This window comes from Octodon degus, unplaced genomic scaffold, assembly GCF_000260255.1.
Source record: "Octodon degus isolate 3935 unplaced genomic scaffold, OctDeg1.0 scaffold00127, whole genome shotgun sequence".
Lineage (NCBI taxonomy): Eukaryota > Metazoa > Chordata > Mammalia > Rodentia > Octodontidae > Octodon > Octodon degus.
This window is the reverse complement of record NW_004524703.1, coordinates 7,647,746-7,655,406: the sequence shown is the minus strand read 5'-3', so window position 1 is coordinate 7,655,406 and position 7,661 is coordinate 7,647,746.

Sequence of the window (7,661 nt, the reverse complement as noted above, 5' to 3'; positions counted from 1 at the left end):
TCAGATGTGCATTAATCAACCTTTCTCAATCCTTTTTCTGCCACTATTTCAGAATAGCTGAGACTGAATAATTTACAAGGAAAAAAAATATTTCTTATAGTTCTTGAATCTGAGAAGTTCTGCAAGGTCTGCATCTAACAAGGCCCTTTGTGTTCTCTATTTATTTAACATTGAGGCAGCACAGCATGATAAGACAGAGTCTATCTGGTTTTTATAACAGATCTACCTTCTGAATGGTTTATTAAACCATGAAAGAATCAATGCATTCGTGAAAGCCTAACCCCTGTTACCTAATCTCTTCTTTAAATTGTTATTTGTAAACTTCATTAACAGGAATATGCGGACTAGGTTCCCAACACATGAAATTCACAGAACACATTCATTCACACCACATATCTGTTGTCTCACTTCGTTCTCTGTGTTTTGTAGTCAGTTTGATGTATACCTCAAGCTGTCTCGCTTCTTTAGTTCACAGAGGGTACATTCTGGTTGCTGTAGTGTCCAAAACTGGGCAAACCAATCTCTATAATAAATTGTAAGACAGACAGACAGACAGACAGACAGACAGACAGACAGACAGACAGAGACAGAGACAGAGACAGAGACAGAGAGACAGAGACAGAGAGAGATAAAGAGAAAGCAAAAGCTTTCTTTATTTCTCTGGAGAATGATGAGTGATACACCACATAAAAACTCACTCACAAATTACAGGAATCAGGATGTGAATATCAGCGAGGGGCCACTCCTTAACTTATCACATCTAATGTAATAAGAGATCAATTAGAAATCAGAAGACCTGCATTCTGTCTCTATTCTGCTTTTGTGCAATCAGATGTTATAGCAGGAAGAGACTCAGATGCTACTGGTATAAGACTCTATCCACCCTGCCCAGACATTCCAATTCAGCCTGTGAAATCAAAGCCCAGAGAGAGTCCCTGGCTGTTTTAAAGCTCAAACTAAGAAGAACCAGGAGGGAGGATAACAAAAGTGCTGAACCCATTGCCAGGGCCCCTACTGTCACTATACACAGACCCAGGACTTTATGTACCCAACATGTCCACAAGATTGTTGAAAAGCAAATAAGAAAACTGTGCCTCCATAAAATGCTATGCAATAGGACATCTTTTGTTTCTTCTACAAAGAAACACACTGCTGTCAAGCACTTGCCAAATCACTCCTGCCACAGTTGCAGAAACTGAAGGCCTGGGAGGGAGAAACACAGAAATTGAAATTCAGTGCTTGAAGTGAGGAGACAGAGAGAGAGAGAGAGAGAGAGAGAGAGAGAGAGAGAGAGAGAGAGAGAGAGTTAAACATGCCCTTCTACTGACTATTTTTACTGAGAGCCAGACACAATTCTGCTTCCCTCTCCTAAGGAAATCTTAAACCCAGCATCAAATTGCTTATTTGCAAAATGTTCACATATTTAGAGAGGAAAGGAATTGCAAGAAAAGAAACACCAGCTCTCTACTTAGGCACTGCTGACTCGCATTTCCATCTGCAGGAGGAAATTCTAAACTGAGCTTCAACTGTGATTGGGGTGAATTCTCCAAATTAAACCATTCCTGTGACCCACAGAACTGCATTAATAAATGGTGGTTCCAAGGCAGGTTTCACTTTGTAGCACATGGGAGGGCAGCCAATAAAATAATGATATTAGAACTCACATATAATGGATTAAGTTCAGAAACTCCAGTATAATATGAAAAGACCTTCCTTTTGACTTCAGCAAAGATGCTGAGGACAGCGTTTGAATTGTGGAACGGTCTTTAGACAGGAGGCCATTAGTGGACAGTTAACTCATGGAGCCTAGGGAAAAGCAATTCATCTTCATTCAGCTAGCTCTAAAAGACTATCTTGCTTAAGGGAAACTGGATTCTTGGAGATCAGTGACTGGATGGGATCTGGGAGGCTCACCAGTCTTCTGAAAATCAGGGTTTGGCAAAGAATCTTGGAGCCATTCAGTAAAGGGACATGTCTGAATAACAGGCTCCCTGGAGGCCTTGTCTGAGCATGCATTCAGAGGCTTCTGGACCTGCACAAACATAAATTGAACTACTAGATTCAGAGGTTCACAAATAAAAGTTCAGGGCCCTCCACATACCAAAACCTACCTTTTATATTGCACTTCACCATAGTTGCTACTCTCTAAGTTTATCAAATTTAGCGAATTTCTTTCATCATTTCAAAAGCATTAATTCGTGGCATGAACTATTACGGTTTCTATTACTCAAGTTTTGAGGTTTCAAAGCCATCTTGGAGATAGAAGCTGATTGTGGTGTTTTAAACAAAGCAAAATGCATGATCTTTAAGGGACAAAGGCAGAAGGAATCAACAATATACATTTTTCCACAGAAGTCACCTGAGCGGCTCCCAGTGCTATAGTCTGAATGTTTGTGCCTCACCCATTCCTCTGTTAAAGTTCTAATCCAAATTTGCCATCAGGAGGTGAAGTTTTTAGGAGACATGTCCTAAAATTAAAACCTCCACAAGTGGGAGTGCTGCTTTGATTTTTTTTTTTTTTTTTTTTTATGAGACACTTCCATTGTGCCTTCCGCCATGTAAAGACACAGCAAGAAGATGTCATCTATGAGGCAGCCCTCAGCAGACACTTGGATCTTGAACTTCCAGGGTTTCCAAACTGTGAAAAATAGACTTCTACTGCTGTAGCTCAGAAGCCCACTCAACCAGTGATACTTCAATATATTTGTTTGAAAAGACCAGAGAAGCAGGAAAGAGAAGTAGAGGTAGTCTTTGCAGTGATCAAAACCATCACCACTCTGCTCATCCATGACCCCACAATGCAGGCATAAGTCAGCTAGAGAGGAGTACTCAACTGCACACTGTTCCAATCTGTCTGTTCTTAAAATATGCTTTACCTTTTGTACTGTGGCTATATCAGACACACACACACACACACACACACACACATGTGCACACACACATGCATGCACACACCCACAGATAATTTTTATCAGTCCTTTACAATGTGTATTTTATTGTCTGCAGCTGTGTTAGTTATGACAGGCAAAGCATATTAAAAATTCTAATTTTTTTCTACTTGGTCTTGACTTGCAAAGGCAAGCTGATTTCAGCTGGGCACACTAACCTACATGCCCATGAATACCTGTATAGCCCTGCTAGATTTACAACACTGGCCAAACTCGCCCACTGATTTAGCCCTCTTCCTGCCAAAAGACAGGATCCCAGTACATCTCACAGTGGAAGCCATGAACAATTTCTGGACAAAAACCCTCTGAATGCCTGTAAGTGGACCTCTTTCCCTTTGGGGATAGTTACCGTTATAATATACATTTATATGATCAAAGCTGCCAACTTTTCTGTAGTGGCTGAACCACTGTACAAGTAAACATCTTTTCTTTCTTTTTTTTTTTTTTTTTGTATTTTAGGGAAGGGTATACAGGTGTTCAGGATTTCACTACTAGGTCCGACATAGTGATCTGCCTGTTTACAGCCCCCAAAGAGCTGGGATTGCAGGCACAAGCCACCATGCCCAGTTTTAATTGCTGTCTCAGCTCGAACTGAGAGCAGGGCCAGCAGCAGGCCCATCTTTTTTAAGCAGTACATTCACTTTAAGCTCAAAGCATTTAAAGAACTGAGCTAAGGGGCAGGCCCCCTATCTAATTCTTTTCAATTCCTCATTCCATCCTTATCCTCCTATTTCCCTCCACCTCTTGACCACCTGCCCATTGGCCAAAAATCTATCTTCCTGCACTTAAGCAAATAAACAATTCAAAAATTAGCCTAAGTATTGGAGGTATCTCTTAAAAATAACATCTTATTATTTAGGTTTTATTATAAATATGTTAATCAATTTCAGCAAACTGAGAAATGTTCCTTGCTAAACATTCTGTGACATTTTTTCCAGTTAGATCAATTCATTTTTTTTCTTTATAAAGTGAAAGAATTTCTTGGTTCTGTCTTATCTAATTCAGAGCACAGGAAGATAGAGCTCATATTCTACAGTGTTTCATTGTTGGTATAATTAATTTTAGTTGGATTTGTCATACTTTGTTAGATAAGGCATCAGAATATTTTAATTAAATGATAGGATCATTTCTCTGTGGCACCTTCTGACTTAATAGGCATTCTAATATAGAATATAATTTAAAAATTAAAACATTGGTGTCTTGACTTCCCAAGGAAAAAAAATATGAAAACACTGAAAATGAATTGTATCCATATATTGAGCACTAAGATGGAGTGAAAAGTCATGCATTTCAATATTGAAGTTTATTGACATAATTTGCTATCTCTTATTTTACCTTTAGAACTCAGGAGAGAAAGTTGATATACTCAAGCAGTTTCCATCTGGAACTGAGAAAGTCCAGGGACTAATTCACTGTAAAGCACCTTTTTTGCATCTTAGACCCTAGTCAGCTGGGTATAGAGATGATCTGGAGGCCTCAAAGATACTAGAGACGGTGGACATGTGTGCATCTCAGTCACACAGGGAAAGTAACTAGCAGCCTTCACTTTCAGAATTACCTTTATCCTGCTAGTTCAAGGAGGCAGTTTAAGCAACTTCAGGCCCATGAACCGGAGGGGACTGAGTTAGCCTTTCAACCATACAGATGAGTACCACCTCCATCTTTCCTCCAAGGTTTCCAAGTTTCTCTCTCTCTGCTAATCTAGTTCTGGAAAATAATTGAGCCTCCTCAAAAGCATCTCTGTGATCATAACATTTGAGTGCTTTCTCCAGCCCTATAAACGATGCCGCTCATTTGAAGAAATGGGTAAATGTAAAGGCAGATGCACTAACAACCACTAATGCAGACTTTTCAGCCATCAGGGTCTAGTTCTTTTTCATTCTTTTGTTGACTTTGTAAATTCCAAAATGAAATAGTATTTTCACAAAGCCTGAGACAAGAGCCCTCCTGGTGTTTTTGGTGCCCTGAACAGGTCAGTACATCAGCTCAGGACAGTGTTGAAAATCACTGAGTTATGTGACCACCTTCATCTCTGTCCAGGATTTCTCACCAGGCTTACAATCCTCCTTCACATCAGCCTTTTGTGTCCTCCACAATTCTCTCCCACCATGTTCTGTGGGGCAATGTTTGGACTGCATCATTAAGGTACCTTTCCATGTTGTGTCTGAATAGGCTTGCCCAATAGGATGTGCTGTTGGCTGAAAAAATAGATACAAATATTATAGGCAGTCAGACAGGGTCAGGCCCTCAAGGAGACAATCTTGAAGACAAGGTGACTTTGCAACTTTGGAAGAGAAAGACACTCTCACTTTGGGCCAGATCTCAAGACAGAAGAATAAACAAATGCAGCTACATACTTCCCTAGGGATGGGCATCAGGGATTGATATTCTAAATCAATATCAATCATTTTGAGGGAGTCCAAAAAGTCACTAACCCAGCTCTCAAGAGGAAGAGACCCTGTCCCATGACTCACTTCCCTATTTGGTCCTGGATTTAATCAACTTTACCTGAGCAATGGTGCTTGTAATCTCACTGGTTGACCATAGTTTTGTCCCACCTCATGCCCACCTGAGCAAGTTCCCATGTTCTCCACCTTCCACTCACCTCTCTCTCCACATGATTTACTTTATAAAAATCCCTGGAAGATACAGCTTCTTGAGGACAACCTGCTCAGCCCCCCCCCCCACTTCTGTCCCTCTCTTGGATTGGAGCTTTCTTTCCTCCAGTAGATATTCTGCTCTTAACCTCTGTTTATTCCTAAAACACATTCTTTGATTTTAGAGAACATGAACTTTTACCAGGTATCTTTCAGGTCAGGGGTTTCATTCCCTTATATCAGATACACTCCCAAGAGACTATATGTGGGTAGGAGATTAAGCTTTGGGTGCTTCCTACTCACCTCTTTTTCTATTGTAGCATCACAATTATGGAGGCCTCTGTAACCCTGAAGTTGTGCTGTAACTAGGGCAGCTGCTTCTCCATGGTTCCAGCTTTCATTTCCTTGGGTCCTTGGAAGGGAGATAGATTCCAACTTTGTACATTCATTAGTCTCTGGGTATCTCATCATCTCCTCTTGAATTCCAAGGCCCTACATATGCCTCTGTGAATCATTCCTCGTTAAATTGCCTTCAGAAACTGATCTCCATGTGTCGTGGGCCTCCTGTCAGGAGTCTGACTGATAAATCTCCCTGGAGGGAAGAACTTGGACTTGGAAACTTATGTTAGATCTTCAAGGCCGTCTGTCTATATCTAGCACACTTACAAAAGAGAATAAAAGGAGATGGTTGGAAAGTTTCCAATGTAATATCCATATCACATCCAATGTGAAGGCATTGGACTGTGAAAGACTGCATGCAGAATACTTAATTTCACTCTGTGCATCTTCCAACCAATGCTATAGAAAAAATAGACAATGCATTTACTGAAGACATTTCACATGCCTTCAGTCCTGGCATGTCATGCTCTGCATCTGTTAGCTCTGACAGGTCTCAGATGTTCAGCTGGTCCAACTGCACTTGTCAACATTTTTGAACTACCCAGACTATAACCTTTCAAAAGCCCTTTTAACCAGACATCTATGTTCTTCTCTGACTTAAAAAATTGTGATATTTATTCTGGCTAAAGTAGGTCCTATATCATAAGTAATAATAAAATTAAACCCCCAAGGCTTCATAATTTTAAACACTTGTCAGATGGTTAATAGAAATTTTGCCTTCTCTCTCCCTAAAGAGTACTTCTACATAATATGTGGCTAACTTATTCACCAGGTGTCAGTCCAAGTCATAAAAAGTAATACAAATGATTTTTCATTAGGTTAAAAATTTGATCCTAATTCTGTTTCCTTTCCACTTACAGAAGCAGCATGGTGAAATAAAAATCAATGGCCTCTAGAGAAAATGTCATTACAACTAGGATTTCAAATGTACTCTCAATTTTCTGTGTTAATAAAGTGCTTCACAGTTATGATGGTCAGATGCTTTTGAAAGAACTGTTAAGTGGAATTCACTTGCTTTCTGTCCTTTAACATGTCATCAATATCTGTGTGTCCCTGAGATAATATCAAATAAATGTTTCTCACTACATTGGTAAGGATCAGCAAGTGCATGTACAATCACATGGAACGTTTCCCAGCAGGTGTGACTGTTTATGCTTGTACAAGTATGAGTGTAAATCAAAATTTTATCTGCACCCAGTTTGTTCTTCCATAGAACACAATCACAAGACCTCTGGATCCTGGCACAACTCATTAGAGTTCATTTAGCAGATTCAGATTCTTTTAAGTTAAGAAGAGTGAATAAGGCCTCTCCTGGAATAACTAAATGTGAAGAATATAAAGTTAGTTTTATGTTACACAGAAGTTCTTTCAGTGGTAATCTCCCCCAGAAATCCTAACCTGGAGTTCTACTCCCTGTTGCAATATCTGATAACACTAGCCTCTGCTATACAAGACAGCAGAAGGAGGTGGACCTTTTCAGTAAGTTGGAGATTTGCTCTAAGGAGATGAGGTTCCACCTCTAGCCATTTGCCTTTGGTGTTCCTTGATGTCAACAAACATCACCTGTCAGTTCTTCACAGTTACATTCCTGTAGGAACCTTGTCTTACCATGCCATTTAAAGAATATAAAACACCAGGTCCCCAAAATTTAAAGACCCAATCCAGAAATGGGCATCCGAGATGAACACACGCTTCTCAGAGGAAGAAATTAAACAAG